At 41.7% G+C, this 15754-nt stretch overlaps 1 long non-coding RNA gene across 2 annotated transcripts; it reads right to left on the bottom strand.

Annotated features, from left to right (window-relative positions):
- Nucleotides 1-4658: 4658 nt before the first annotated feature.
- Nucleotides 4659-8253, bottom strand: LOC144237441 (uncharacterized). 2 transcript variants are annotated; one of them, XR_013336855.1, is made up of 4 exons: nucleotides 8188-8253; nucleotides 5953-6109; nucleotides 5149-5335; nucleotides 4659-5013 (listed from the first exon to the last, which is right to left on the bottom strand). It is a non-coding gene; the product is annotated as an uncharacterized LOC144237441 (long non-coding RNA). The 2 variants fall into 2 exon arrangements; XR_013336854.1 differs by having other exon boundaries at nucleotides 4659-4941.
- Between the last annotated feature and the right edge of the window lie 7501 nt (nucleotides 8254-15754).

The raw sequence follows: 15754 nt of genomic DNA, 5'->3' as shown, positions 1-15754 counted from the left end.
GGACTGATGGCCACTGGATGTTTTACATTCTCTGCTTTGCGATTTGGAATTTTTATTGGAGCTCTGCTTTCTCTCTCCTCTTATATATAGGGTGGGGTTAGGCTTATTATTTACCTACAGATCACTGAACCGTGAAGAGGTATTTAACATGATTTGCACATCGACAAATATTGGACTTGGATCTAGCTTTAGTAACTGGATGAGATTTTATATTATATCCCTTTGAGAAGGGAATGTGGCCTGTAGGTGTGGAAGCTGTGGGATGATGTTAGGTGGCCAGAGGCTGAACTATCCAAAATTGCTTAGTCCTTCTACCCGATACCCCACATTTCCTTCAAGAGCTACTTGTCCTCACTCTCAGCTATGGTTTGGCTGGGATTGATACTCCTCCCCATTCCACCCTCTCAGCCAAAGTAGCTGGCTCAGGAATGGGCATGTCAGTCTCTCAGGATGAGCCTCCAGATTTGTACTAGGAATGCTAGAACTCTTCCTCATTGGGCTTCTTTGGGGATGTGAGCTTTAGAACTGCTGGCCCCATGGTGCACGAGAGGAGCCAGCTTGAGAATCAAGCTAGAAGCAGAGCTGAAGGATGATCTTACTAACATTTACCTGTCATTTCTCCAGTCCTTCTGGAGTGTTTTCCTCTCATTTGCAACTGCCACAGTAACAAAAGCTTTCCAAGTGATAGAATGTGAGGAAGTTCAAATGAGTACCTCCGGTTAGTGGTCTTGACATCTTTTCCAAACAGCTTTCCCCTGTAGTCACCGCCAATGTGTGTGATTGAAGTCTGCAAACCACAGAATCTGGGGATCTGACCCCCAGAAGGATTAGAGAGATCAACTAGTCCAGGGCCTCCCAAGGTGCCTTATGGGGTAAGCAAGGTGGTTTTTAGGTGATTCATGAATATTTTTATTTTCATAAATATAATTATAACGTGAATCCTAGTAAAATATAACTAGCATTTTCACATCAAACTTGTAATTTCACAGGTTCTATGTAATGCTTCTACTGAAAGGGAAATTGAAGCTTTGAGAGATTAATGGCTTTTTTAGGGATTGCCCAGATGGTGAATGAAGGGTGAGAGATATTAAGTGTGGAATCTTATAATTGGGAGGGATCCTGGAGATCACGGAGTCACTTCCCCACCCTCGCCCACCTCCAATGTCTGAATTCCCTCCAGAGTATCTCTCACATGTGGTCATTCAGCCTCTATTTGAATACCCCCATGGATGGGAAGCTTATTACCATTAGAGGCAGCACATTCCATTTTGGCAGTTCTGAGAGTTAGAAAATTCTCCCTTATACTGAGCCAAAATCAGCCCCTTGAAATTTCTTTCCATTTGGTTCCAGTTCTTTCCTCTGAATCCATTCCTCACGTTCAAATGGTCAAGTCAGTTACTCTGCCCCCACTCTTCCTCTCCCTCAGTACACATACACACACACACATGCACATGTACATTACACACACTCTTCATGGAATGTGATTTTGAATCACTCTATTAATTTTCTCATCATTCTTTTTTGATTTAACACTCAAATATCTTTGTTGTTATTAAACCAATGTGTCTAGAACATGACTTAACTATATAGATGCAGTGAAGACTACATCAGAGTTCTCCCACCCTTTGTCCTGGACCTTATGTTTCTGTTAAGGCAGCCTGAGATTACTACATCCTATCATTGACCGTTGAGTGACTGCATCCATCTTTCTTTTTTTTTTAACCATCATTCTGTAGTCAACAGGCTGATTAACTGAACCTCAGTTCACAGTCTATAATTTATTCTTATACCTTTTCATTCGAGTCTGTTGAATTTTTTTTTTCTGATCTTCATTCTATCAGCAATTTTTTTAAATGAAATACTAGAACATGAGGGCTTCCCTTGAAACTTACCAAAAGTAGTTTCAGGATACATAAAAATGTAGCAAATAAATAAAATTATAAACTTATAGAACCTAATATCCAAGAGATTGATGTAGACTGAAAACTTTAATGAGTTTAACATAGATTAATGAACAATAAAGAGATATTTATAGTATTCAACTTTTGTCATATAGTGGCCCAGCCTTGTCTACCGCATGTCCCTACTGGTCAATATCAGAAGCAGGACATTGAGTTTCACTAGTCAAAGATCTCAACATGGAATTTCTTACTAGTTTCTCCCTGCTGCAGAAATAAGCCTATTTTTGGCCCTAGGAGCCAGTCTACTACACTGATTAAAGGAACTAGTTTGAGAGTTCAATAGAACTCATTTCAAACCCTGACTCTGTGATTTACTAGTTGTATATCCTCTCACAAGCTATATAGCCTCTTTGAGCCTCAATTAACCAGAAAACAATACGATACCCAGCTCAGTCTTATCAGAGTTATACAAATAATACATATATAGGCATCTAACACAGGATAAACACTCAGCACTGTGGCTATGGTTGTTTCTAAATCTACTGATACACACAAAACAATTAGAAGAAATTAAAAATTATTTTCTCCATGAAGAATAGAGCTGGCCATCATGACCGTTTGTGCTTTGGTTTGGTCAGTTTCTGTCCTGAGATACTTCAATCAGCATACTCTGTTAATTCGATAAAGAAAATTCCTAAGCTTAGTAGGGCCTCCTGTGTTGGGAGCTTTGAGAGGTTCAGGGAGCAGCTTTGATAAAGGAGCCAGCAGAAACCAGCTGGAACTGTTTGCTTCACAGTGGGCTAAACATAGTGCTATCTAGAAGGCACAGAGGTCTCCTCCATCAGGAGGCCACTCTGAGGGTCCCCTCCAGAGGCATCAAAGTCCTTCTAGAGTTGCCATCCTAAGGGACTTTGAGGGACTAAAGGACTTAGGAGTGCAGAGACAGAATAAGAGCAGTAGATGGGTTGTGTCTACCCAATGTGTTTTTTTCCCTCAACCTGAAATTTGCCATCCTACCCAAATGCAGTTTTGAATGTAAAGAAGTTGCTAGATGCATGTGTCTGGGCAGGCACAAGCTTCTAAGGATTGTGCTTTCAAACACTGACGGGGCTTACCAGAGTTGGGTAAGGGTGGCCTCATCTGATCTGAGGATTATTGTCAGGCTGGAGGGTTTTAAAAATTTAAATCCCAGTTTTTTAACACTCAGGAAAACACCTGGCTCCCCATCCTGTGAAATAGATGGCTTTAGTTGGCTTCCTTTTTTTGTTTGTTTGTTTTGTTTTTTTGGGTTTTTTTTTTAAGAGTTTTTAGATGTAGCGAGTTATTTTCCTTCATCAACAAAAGAGCAGTCAGTGCCTTGCTTTCCATGTATTGGCCCCACTGTTAAGACGTGCAAAGGCTCCCAGATTTATACCTTCTGGTGACCCCAGGATTTATGCCAACTCCCCTACTGGCTGCCATTCCTGTAGCATTCAGTGACACCTTCTTGAGACGAGGGTACTAACAGTTTTTTACTTGGAGGCTTTACAGTATTTAATTAGTCATTTTTCTCTCGATATTCAAAGCTGGTGTATGTGTTTGTGTGTGTGTTTGTGTGTTTGTGTGTGTGTGTGTGTGCGCGCGTTTGCGTGCGTGTGTGCATGTGCGTTTTGCCCTTTGCCATGTTGGTTGTTGTGTTCCTTTTCCACTTGCACAAGGTCATATTCAGAGCTCTTCCTCCCTGAAGGGGAGGTTGCATATTCGTCACTTAATCTTCCTCTCATTTCCTTCTGTTAGGGTCACATAGCCCTTCCTGAGGTATTACCGTTTTTCCATTTCTTCTTTGCTCCCTCCTTTCTTTTAATAACTCTGGGAGACAGGGAGGCACCTTGTAAAGTTAATTTCCTCTGAAGCTTTCAAAGCAAAGGCATCTCTCAGCCCAGACACCACCACCCCTCTCCACCCCTCTCCACCCCTCAGCGACGACACACTCCCCTCCTCAAAGCCTTAGTCACCCTGGGTTGTGCCCGCCGCCCAGGACTGTCCGTGCCCCGTCTCTGGAGCACAGTGAATCGCTCTGTGTAGTGACTCCTTGGTCTGGGTGTGGGGACCCTAGTTGGGAAGAATCTCCCCATTTATTTGCTCTGTTCCCTCCCCTTTTTTACCTCTTCACTGTGCTTTTCCTTCCCCTTCACTGCTTTCTGCTTTTCTCTGGTACTTTCAGGACTCAGGGGCTGGCTGCCTGCCTGTCCCAGGGATGGCATTTCCTCTTCAAAGGTCTGTGGCCTCAGCCACCCAGCTCTACCAAGCACACAAGCCTTCGGAATTACTGTGGCTTTGCTGCCTGCCTACTTGGAAGGCAAGGGCAGTTTTTTAAACACCCCTTTGGTTTCTCGGGGTGAAGCTTTCCTCAATCCTATTTTATTTATGTGAACATGATCTGTGGCTTTTGAATGTTTGCTTTTGAATGTTTGTGTTAATGGACTCAACTGAAAGCGTTTCCTCTTACCGGAGAGAGGGCCGGCACACAACTGGGGGCCAGGCCGCTCAATTCAGGCGAAACCATCCCAAGAGGAACAAGTTACCAGCCAAGGAAGTCTGGAGGCTCCAAAAGGAATTCACTGAGGCCTTCATGGGCAACAGCGGTCAAAGCTGGGATCATAGACTAGGCCAACAAGGTTCAAGCAATTCCTTGGATTAACAAGGGCTGGACTTAGAAACCCATATAGTTTTGCAAATGCGTTTTTTTTTTTTTTAATTGTGCTTGTATTTACCAGAACGCCGTAGCTCTGTGTGGTTTTCAAGATGATCTTTTGCCCATATTTCCAGCCTTCTGAGCCTCTTCCTGGTAATATTAAGAACTCCAGATTGATCCCGGAATCATCTGTCTATAGGTGACCTGTCATCTGAACGTGTAGCAGAATCCCAGCTCAGCCTACTAGTATGCTTCCTGTGTATTTCTTTTCTTCTCTTGCTGGCACCTCAGACAGAAACAGAAACACAGACGCCAGGATCCAGTGGAAGGCAGTTTTTCCATATCCAGTGACTGGATAACCTAGCACTGGAATGAGGAAGGGAGGCAGGAGAGGGGTAACTGGGACCACACGGTGTGGAGGGAATTCAGTCCTCAAATCTGCCGTGAGGACAAAAGAACAGAGTAGAAGGAAGGGGCTCAGTCAGGGCTGGGTTGTCCTCAAGGGTGGACCCCACCATCCCACCATTGGCCCCGTAAATCTGTAAGCCCTTGAACCAGAGGTGAGCTGCTTACCTGGACAATCTGTGTGAGCATATGACATGATGAGGAACGCTTCTGTCTCCACACAAGGTGGAGCTGAACACAACTGTTTGGGAGTCTTTCTATAAGCTTAGGCAAATGGCAGGTCTACCAGGAGTATTGCCCAAGTTATTAATCTTCTCATATGAAGGAGACGGCTGTTGTTACACATTAGAATAAACTGAAACAGAGAAGAATGGATGTGATCCTCCACAGGATACAGAAGTTACAGTTCTTGAAGCAGAATGCTCCGGGGTTTCTTTCTTTAAACTATGAGTTCTGTACTGGTGACCCTCTCTGTTTAATTTATACCCTCTCCTTGGGCAGCATCTTCTAACTCCTTGGCTTAATACCCGCCAATAACTCCACATTCTGAATCTGTCTACTGACCTGCAAACCAGACAGCCATGAGAATCACACATGTACTCAGTGTGACCCACAGCTAGTTTGTCCTCTTCTCTACCTGACTCCAGCCACCTCCTCTTGGGTTACCCATTGTCATCATCAGTCATCCAGTTGCTCATACCCAAAATACAAGAGTTATCTTTGTCTCCTTTCCTTTCTTAGAACACTTCAATCACCTAATCCTTTTCATTCTACCTTCTAAATATCTCTTTATTCTGTCCATATCTCTTTATCTCTTTGGCCACCAAACTAGTCCAGGCTATAGCTTTTTCTTATCTAGCTACTTCTTTGGTACCGTCTGTTCTCTTGACTTCTGTTCTTAACCCTTGCAGCCCACTCTCTCTATACGCCATTTAGAACAGTGTATCTAAAACATAATCTGATGTTTCTTACCTGCCCAAAACCTTTGAGTAACTTTCTATTATTACTTTTCAGATAAAGGCCAAAGTCCACATTCCAACTTTGCTTACTCTTTCCAGCTTCATCTGTTACCAGGACAGAGACTGTGCTTTGCATTTCATTGCCGTTCCCTCAGCACCTAGAACAATGTCTGACAGAAGGTTCCACTCTATAAATAGTGGTTGCATGGATGAATAAAAGAGTAAACAGAATTTCTATGTATTTAAGGATAACCCAAGGAGAATGATAGAAGATCAATATTAAAACCTCTCAGGATAATTGTTCTTATTCTAAGACTTAAATATTTTAATCCAGGGCTAGTAAAAGGGAAGGTTCTTGAACAAGCACTGCACAAAGTACGAGGAATAGGATGATCTCCATTATTCTGCTCCAAGGGGTCCCCTTCTGGATGCAAGGAGCATACTGTCTGTCAGATTATCTGTAGTGACTCTGGGGACTGGGCAGGTTTACAAGGTGAAGAGAAGAAATGGCAATTGTAAAGTTTAGTGTAGGGGATAGTTTTGTTTGTTTGGTTTTCAGCTGACTAGCATCCATTTCACTTCCTAACAGTATTCCAGTTTCCTTTTGAAGAAGGATCTTTTTCCTGTTAGATTCAGTCTGTTGGGACTGTAATTAAGAGGCTGCCCTCCCTTGAGGCCCAAGTTAAGCCGATAAGATCCTTTCTCCCTAGAATTAGTCTCTTGAGCACAGAAATCAAGGAATTTGAAACATTGGCTGTATGGAGGTGACCTCCCAACCATACCGTGCCAGCTATGAGACCACCATGGTATTCCTGGGGTCCAGTCATCCATTAATGAGCTCAGTCATGGGCTCCCAATAGTTGTCTAATTAAAGTTTCTTTTTCCATAACTTGAACAGAGTTGTTCCTGTTACATATAACAGCGTGATAATGGTGGTACAAGGGAACATTATCAGAACACAGTTCTGACATTTTTTTTTAATGCTTTGGACCAAAGCCGTTATATGAATCCCAGAATAAACATCAGGCACAATTGGACCTTGGGAATTTAATTATGACTGACTTTCCTAACATGGAAACATGTAACATTCATATATGGATCTTTGCAGGGATCAGTAGCTCAAAATATCACTGTTTTGATTGGTCATCTCTATCTAAAAGAAATAAACCAAAACCACACCTTCAACTTTGTCTTTAATTATAGCCATAGTAAAAGGAAAGACTAAAAATGATAATCAGCCTTACTACTGACCAGACAAACACAAGTTAAAATAGGTATCAAGTTCTTGTTAATCAGTTCTGCCACAATTTTTTTTTTAAAAACTGGCAATATCCATTGATGAGAATGTGAACAAAGGGCACTCTTTCATAGTTGGTAGAAGCACAGATTGGTCAATGTTTCTGGAAGATAATTTGGCAGTGCTTTATCAAAATTTAACACATGAATACCCTTGACCCAGCAGTTCTCCTCTTAGAAAAAAAAAAGCAAAAGGATACAAGTATAAGAATGTTGACTGTGACATTAATTTGTACTATCAAAATATTAGAAATAACCTAAATGTTCCTTAATTGGCTGACTATATTATGGTGTATTTTTACTAGCATGTCATGATTCATTCAGAAGCCATTATATAAAGAATGTGGTAGGTAGGTATGTAACAGAAGTAGAAACCAAATATTTTAGTCATTGCAAAAGCAAGTTACAGAATAATGTGAATTTAAAAATGCTTTTCAAAAACATAAAGCTATAATAAGTGTATATGTATATATATGTAAATATGTTTGAATGTGCATAGAAAAGATTCAAAAGTATCCATACTGAACAGTTATTGGAAATTATGCTTGATGAGTTGGGGGAGAGAAGCAATGAAATAGGAGGGAAAGAAGGGGATGTTTGATTTTATATTTTACATCTTTGGTGTTACTTGAATTTTCATTGCCTTTGCATTACTTTTAAAAACGTTGAATAACTGGCAATTTAAGAGAACAAATAATTAGAAACCAGGCAAAGTAACCTTCCCAGAGCTTGTCAAAAGAGACAAGCTTTTGACCCACTTGTCTAGACAAGAGTGTGGTCGATCCTACTAGGTAGAAGCTGAGGGACCAACCATACCCAGGATACAGCCAAGTTTCTGTAAAAGAACCACCCAGGCAGGCCAGAGGCGCTCATCCTGGGCTGGGTGGAAATCAACCCCTACAAGAATTGGAATTGCACATTTGATTGTTTTTATTGGCGCTACCCTTCTTACCTTGAATACCTCCTTCTTTTGTTCATGAACCTTTAATTTGTCATCTTGTTTATGGCTGAAGCAAGATTCCTGTCTATCTAATGAACTTAATGATTCTGACGTGAGTGTCTAACAAACAGTAATTAGAACCTCTTTGCCTCATTGAGATGTCATAATACCACCAGGTGCCTGTTTTTCATGCTGCCTTGTTTGGGCAGAAAGTTTACTTATTTGTATTGTACTTTATTCCAAAATACATTGTATGTCAAATACAGTATTTTCTTAATCCGAAAATGGGGAATGAAAGAAACATAAGGATATAGAATCAAGATTAAGCCAGTAGTGAGGTTGCCACACAAGCTACATGGTACCTAATGATTTATGTACTTAATATGTACGGGTGGGGTGCACATTTGGTTGTGAGTTTCCTAGTGGCCGAGGCAAAGTGATCCTAATGGCCAGTGCACATGATCAGGTACAGAATTAAAGTAATAGTCTTGGTTTTCCTAAGCAATGAAAAAAGACAAATTTCTAAGTGAGTATAGATATATACATATACATACATATACTTACGGGGGCGTTGGCTGAGAAGAAAAGTAGAGTCTATAGTCTCATGGACTTGAGAGCCGATTCCTGACTAATGTCCGTCAACTTAAGTCCTCTTCGAAGGTGGCAGTAGTTTCCTTTTTTCAAATGGAACCTTGAATCGTTTTCACCCCTTGAATTGTTGTCCCTCCGTTCCAGAGGGATGCTTTCCCTTCTCTCAAAACCATAAGCCTGGGGAAGAATGCTACTTTGTTCAAGTTATTCTTGATTATTTTGGAACTTCCTAAAGCTCCTGTCATGTGGTTCCAAGTTTAACCATAGTCACTTTGGACATGGTTTTGTTTCCACAGTGATGTGTGTCAGCAACCACAGAGTGAGCTTCTTGTATTTTTATATCAATATGATACCCTTTGTTTATTTGTTCCTCAGAGGTTTCACTTTCGCTTATGTAATGGGCTATGGCATTTTTCAGTCATTACCTCATGCTGGGATCTCCTTTTTCTTTGTACCTCCTGATGCGTCATATTCTTGACTGCTCTGAGCTGGTGGGTGGGAGTGGGTGGGAGCCAGATTATGTGATGACTTCCCCACCCTTCCTCTCACAAGAGCTGCCTGGGTTTGTCACCGGCCTTTTCTGTACTCAGTCTCTTGGCATCTTTCAGAAAGCATACTGGCTTAAAACTATAGCCTCTACCAAAGACTCCAGGTTCCACCTCTGGGTTGGGCACTGGGCAGGCAGATTCTCCTGAACTCTAGAGCTACATTGACTATTCCCACAGAGTCTGTAGCTGCAAGTGGTCAGTCTCCAGTGCGTACCCCTGTCCAGACCTACACTATTGGAAGATCTTGAGGGAAACATGCGTCTCAAAATTCAACCAATCCTTTGCTTAGGGCTCATTTTCCTGAGCTCTTCCATATTCATATATACAGCTGTCTACTTAGATGTGCAATAGGTATCTCAAGCTTAACATGCTCAAAACAGAACTCTTGCTTCATGTTCCCACCTTACCCCCCACCCAAGTATTACTCTTTGACTCTTCTCCATCTTGGAAAATGGCACCACTCTTCTGTTCTTCCTTTTCTTTCCTTCACCTTTAACATCACTTCAAATACACTGTTTCTACTTCCAAAAAACAGCTAAATCCAACCACTTCTCTCCATACACACAGCCATCATCCTGGTCCAAGCTTCTGTCATCTTATGCCTGGACAAGTGAAATCACTAAGTAGGCTCCTTGCTTCCATTCTTAAACCCATTACAATCCATTCCCACACCACATAGTAGCCAAGGTGACAGAGCACACAGCTCCTATGCTTAAAACCTTCCAATGACCTCCTGCTCCTCTCAGAAAAAAAAAAAAAATCCCATTGCTCCTCCCCTCCTCTCAGATCACATCTCCTACCATTCTCCATGTCATTCACTGAGCCCCAGACACACTGGCTTCTTTCTCTTCCATGAAAATGCAACATTATTTCTCATGCAGGGCCTTTGCACTTGCTATATACTTTGTTCTTTCACTTGACTTCTTCTCATTGAGGTCTCACTTCTTTGATGAAATTCTATTCCAAATATATTTATTAAACAGATATATTTACTTCTGTCATCTCACTTCTGATAATCAAAAAGTATTTTAAGTATTAATTTGTCCATTTGCTTATTATTTGTCTTCATCATCCAGAATGCAAGGTCAGTAAAGACAAGAATTTTGTCTGTTTTGTTCACACCTGTATCTTTGGTGAATTTTTCAAGTAAAAACTGACATGTATCAGTTCAGCTTAACAAACATGTATTGGGCATGTACTAGGTACCAGGCACTCGCCAAATGCTTTAGATTCAATGATTAAACAAGCCTACTTATTTTTCTTAATTCTGGAAATATTTTAGCCATTTTCTCTAAATACTGCCCTTCTCAGATTCTATTTTTTTGATTCCTGACCTCTTTAACATCTCATTTTCCATTTCTTTGCCTTTTCTTTTTTTGCTGTAGCCTGAGTAATGTCTTTAGATTTATCTTCCAGTTCTCTAATTCTCTCTCTATCTTTATCTATTCTACCTGTATTCATTTACTGTTTCTAATTTTAATAATTACAGGGTTTTGTTTTTTAATTTCCAGAAGTAATATCTAGGTTTTTTTTCACAGTTCTGCCTGGTCTTTTTGTTTTTATTTTGTTTTTAATTTTTTTAATATTTTATTTATTTCTGAGAGAGAGAGAAAGAGACAGCGTGAGCAGGGGAGGGTCAGAGAGAGAGGGAGACACAGAATCTGAAACAGGCTTCAAGCTTTGAGCTAGCTGTCAGCACAGAGCCCAATGCAGGGCTCGAACCCATGAACCGTGAGATCATGACCTGAGCAGAAGTCGGACGCTTAACCGACTGAGCCACCCAGGTGCCTCTGTTTTTATTTTTTTAAATGTTTGTTTATTTATTTTGAGAGAATGAGAGCACAAGCACGGAGGGCCAGAGAGATGGGGAGAGAGAGAGGGTCCCAAGCAGGCTCTATGCAGAACCCAGCATGGGACTCAATCCCATGAACTGTGAGATCATGACCTGAGCCAAAATCAAAAATCGGACACTGACCCATCTGAGTCACCCAGGTGCTCCTGGTCTTTTTTTTTTTTTTTAATGTTTTTATTTATTTTTAGGGNGACAACCTTTTTGTGACCATTGGTGACAAGACTGAGAATGAAAGTTATCACACTGAGGACAGTGAAATGGAAGACTGAGTTCTTGTTTTTTTTTTTTTTTAATGTTTTTATTTATTTCTAGGAGGGAGAGAGAGACAGCATGAGCAGGGGAGGGTCAGAGAGAGAGGGAGTCACAGACTCTGAAACATGCTCCAGGCTCTGAGCTGGCAGTCAGCACAGAGCCCGACGCGGGGCTCGAACCCATGAACTGCGAGATAATGACCCAAGCGAAAGAAAGTCGGACGCTTAACCGACTAAGCCACCCAGGCGCCCCTCTCCTGGTCTTTAAAAAAAATTTTTTTTAACGTTAATTTTATTTCTGAGTTGAGTGGGGGAAGAGAGAGAATGAGAGGGGCAGAGAGAGAGAGGGAAAATGAGCAGGGGCGGGGCAGAGAGAGAGGGAGTTACAGAATCTGAAGCAGGCTCCGGGCTCTGAATTGTCAGCATGGAGGCCTGACGCAGGACTCAAACTCACAAACCATGAGATTATAACCTGAGTCCAAGTCGGACGCTTAACCAACTGAGCCACCTAGGTGCCCCACCCCTGGTCTTTTTAGGTTGTGTTTATTCTTTTTTGGTTTCCCCTTTCTATTGCTTTAAACATTTTCATCAGTTTATGTTTGGTATATGATAACTGTTATATAATGCCTAATTCTGTTCATTGTGGTTTCTACTGGCTTTCACTCATGGTAGCCTGCATGCTTCCTAGTTTGGTTTCTCATTTTAATTGTGATCTCATGTTCAGGAGGACTTTATCTGTTAGACTCCTGTGAAACCTTTGGAACTCTCCCTCCACAGACGATCTGCTTCTGCCAGGTACCCTGGTATGCTACCAACCTGGGGCTAATTTAAACTAATTTTACAGCTGAAGTCTCCCAGACCATGGAGATAGTCTAAATTCAAACCTTCCACTGTGTGAAGGAAAGATTGTGGTTTAAAATCTTATAAGTCCAGGCCAAGACAGATGAAGTTTCTCATTTTTCATTGTAGATAGGCAGGCTTTCTCCTTATCTATCCTTTTATTTTATATGTATCCTTTTGTGAGTCTCACTTTTACGCAGAATTCTCGATTCCAAAACTCCCTCTTTTGAGAACACTAAGCTTGGTCTCCTGTCTCCCATAAGTCCCCAAAGCCAAGCCCCAAAGTCACTGGGATAGACAGACTCTCCAAAGCAGCAAAGCTTCAGTGACAGTTGACCACTTTGAATCCCAGTCATGTGTGTGTGTGTGCGTGTGTGTGTGTGTGTGTGTGTGTGTGTGTATGTATGGTGAGGACTTCCCTAGTTTGCATGAGATTTTGTGCATCTAAAAGTATATTTGTTATATTTTATCTATGATATCCAGATGTTTTGTCTCATAGCTAGAAACACAATATTCTGCCTTCAATGAACTGTGATATAGTTCTGGGAGACAGAAACAGCCATTCATCCAACCATCAACATTTTTATTGGTTTTCCTGTGTCAGACATTAATAAACAGGAACACATAAAAATATGCTGAGAGGCATGCCCACACTGATATGAGGATATAGAGGTAAGAGAGACCAATTCTAATGGGGGGTGTGGAAAGTCTTTGCAGATAAAAAGGTGTTGGAGCTGGATGATAATAATACCTACCTTTTATCTCGGGCTTTCTCTGGACCAGGCACTGTGGCAAGTACTTAACATGTATGGTCACATTATCCTTACAAGAAAGAGTAAAATAGGTACTATTCTTAGCATCTTGATTTTACAACTGAAGCATAAAGAATTTGAGTAATGTTCCCAGTCATTGGCAGGGCCTGGATATGAATTCAGACAGTTTGAATCTTGATCCAGGGCTTTTAACTACTATGCTGTTTTGTGCTTGAACAGACAGGGTTTGAGGGAAGGCGTTCCATCCACACACTGAAGAAAATAATGCCTATATACTAGACTATTGTCAGGATTATTTGAGATACTATAAGGAAAACCACATGGTAAAGCACTCCATAAATGTTTTCTTTTTAACTTTGTACCATCAACTTGTCATAAATCCCTTTAGGGAAAGGGCAATACTATATACATGAAGATAGCTTCACTCCCACAGAACCTAGTATTGATTAGTGATTAATCCCTTTACTGATTTGTTGATTGAACTAGTGTATTACTTTGATAATAGCTTCAGTACTTAGAATTGAATTGCTGTACAGTTCTCGAAGCTCTTTTACATGTATCAGCTCAATTTATCAGCATGTCCGTTCTTGGAGTTAAGGCAGATATCTGGCTTTAGTGATAAATGTGAGTTTTTCTGAGGTGGGAATAGCTTACTCTTGGGAGAAGAGTAAGTATGAACTATGTGCAACTGGATGAGAAAAAAACAGAGAAGACTCTGTTGGGCTCTAGGCAGCCTCAGGAAGGAGGTGCTGGCAGAAGCCAGGCTTCAAATGATCTCTCTAGTTCTAATCCTGTCATCAGCCGCCTGTGAGAGCTCCGATACGAGGTATGCCATCTCTTGGAGTCTTAGCCGCCTCACGATTCGGCCATTGCTGAATGCTTGAAGTGGGCTTCCCTTCACAGGATGCCCATCATGCTTTATCGTGGTGTTCCTCTTTAGACTGAGCTCTGTAAGAGCAGAGACTCCTCATTTGCTGGTTCTAACTCTAGCATCTAGAACATATCTGACACAGAAAGTGACCAAATATCTAGTAAAAAATGATGTATGAGTTATTTGGATAAAAAGGAAAGAAGAGAGAAGAAACAAGGTCAACATCATAGATTCAGATCTAAGGAGTAGAGAGAGGAAGCAAGCAGGAAACAATGAGAAGGCTGAGCCAGAGAGATGGTCCTGCCAGAATGGGGCATTCACTGAGCAAAGTACGGTCAGGTCTGATTATGAAGCACTTTAAGAGCAGGGGACTTCCCCAGTGACTTTAATCATAGCCTGTCCTTTCCTTTTGTTTAGCCCAACCTTATTTTAAAGGGAGCACAAACATAAAAATGTAGCACTGGCCTTTCCCAAAGGGCCACAAATTCCAGATAGCTGAGAAAGCTGAATTAGTGGAATGTCTACCAGTGAGATTTTATACCGGTGAGAAATTGCAGAGCACTTTGTGAGCATGGCCCAAATCAGCTTTCATCTGTAAAATAAGCCTCCATTCCTCTGGGGTCCCCTTTCTGTCTCTTCAAAGTCCTAGGTCAATGTTCAGCCTCTACACTGACTTGAACATCTATATACATTTCTAACTAAATTCACCCATAGGGGGGCTGTTTGCCCTTCCTCTTTTCCCTGTTACTTCCCTTTCCTTCTCCTTTACTCCGGGTCTACTTCAGCAAACCCTCCACAGACCAGAAAAGCCACAGGCCACCAGGAAACAGTCCTTTCTTTTGTCTGGAGTATTACAATACAGGGCTAGATTTGGCCCAAGGAATGGCATGATTAGATCAGTAAGTCAACCCGATAGTTATAGAAACAAGATGTGCTTACCCACCATTACAAAGGGATGCTGTGGTTCTTTCCACTTGGTTGGATGACCTACATTAAAACCTTCAGATCCTGGGTACAGGTAGTCTTTGGGACCAACGAGGATGGGGATCTGAATGCACGTCCCAGCAGGGAATGTGCTACCAGCTCCAGTTCATCTCAGGTCTGTAGTTCATCTCAGCGTCTCCTCACCCAGCTATGAAAATGACCTAATTGTGTACAGACAACAGCAATTGTACAGGGAAAATAATACAGTAATGCAAATATTCAAACCAAATTGGAAGAGCAAAGCAAGAAGGAGCCAGAAAACATTAGATCATTCAAATTGCAACCTGGCCAAGACAGCATCTGGGCGTGCACCCTCTGTCCAGCTTTTGTTCACATCCCATCCCTAATGCTTCTTTGCATTTATAGAGTAATGGCTCGGTATTTGCACAAAACCCTTTGTGTGACTACATCCTAAGGAACAAAGTTCTCACAGTGTGCCTTCAGAAGGGTCAGAGAATTCCCCAGTGGAATGCTTTAATAGGCCTCCAGGTCAGAAAGGGCCTTTCTGTCTCTGGAGGGAGGGGTGGGGGAGTGATGTGCCTTTGGCCAGCATATATGTTTTAATTGTGTGACCAGGGAAGGCTGTGCTCATTTTCCTTCCTCACTGGGTCATTTCCACTTTAGTTCTGAAAACAAAAAACAATTGATTAAAAAAAGAGCCTTCCTGACTGGAATCTTGGATCCTCTCTTTGGATTTGGATAAGAAGCAGGGATGTTCCCACTCTCCTCACACACTCCCACTCCCTCTCCCCACAGCTCGCATCCACCCCCCTCCCACCCCTTTCCTACCCTAAACTAATGCTAGTGCAAGTTCCGTCTGAGAGGCTAAGGCATCACGCAGTCTCTCCTGGTGCACTTATTTGGCTATC

This window comes from Crocuta crocuta, unplaced genomic scaffold, assembly GCF_008692635.1.
Source record: "Crocuta crocuta isolate KB4526 unplaced genomic scaffold, BGI_CrCroc_1.0 scaffold125, whole genome shotgun sequence".
In the NCBI taxonomy this organism is placed as follows: Eukaryota; Metazoa; Chordata; class Mammalia; order Carnivora; family Hyaenidae; genus Crocuta; species Crocuta crocuta.
Note: the sequence above shows the minus strand (reverse complement) of the source record. Positions and strands in the feature narration are given on the sequence as shown.